General features: G+C 39.0%; 1 protein-coding gene across 1 annotated transcript in view; it reads left to right on the forward strand.

Moving 5' to 3' along the window:
* The first annotated feature begins 68 nt into the window (after positions 1-68).
* The window catches only part of LOC119586700, a 4,588-nt gene continuing 4,420 nt past the window's right edge, over positions 69-236 (forward strand). The window contains exon 1 of the mRNA XM_037935430.1: positions 69-199. The gene's annotated coding sequence lies outside the window, so the exon portion shown is untranslated. The remainder of the gene's footprint in view (positions 200-236) is intronic.

A 236-nucleotide genomic window follows, 5' to 3' on the forward strand; every position in this document is an offset into this window, starting at 1 on the left:
CTCGACAGCACAGATAAATGCACATCCTGTTCTTAATTAAAACGTTAAATAAACCGAGACCGGATGCCGAGAGTCCTCTAGGTTTAAGGTCAAAGCAAACACCAGTCTTGCCTCACATTTAGTTCTCAACATCCTCACCTCGCTCTAGGATAGTATTTCACCTATTCTCAGTGAAGAATAGGAATCAAACACACAACTGGTAAGGCTTGTTATAAAAAGAAAGAAAAAAAATTCGT

Source organism: Penaeus monodon, chromosome 21 (assembly GCF_015228065.2).
Source record: "Penaeus monodon isolate SGIC_2016 chromosome 21, NSTDA_Pmon_1, whole genome shotgun sequence".
Classification (NCBI taxonomy): domain Eukaryota; kingdom Metazoa; phylum Arthropoda; class Malacostraca; order Decapoda; family Penaeidae; genus Penaeus; species Penaeus monodon.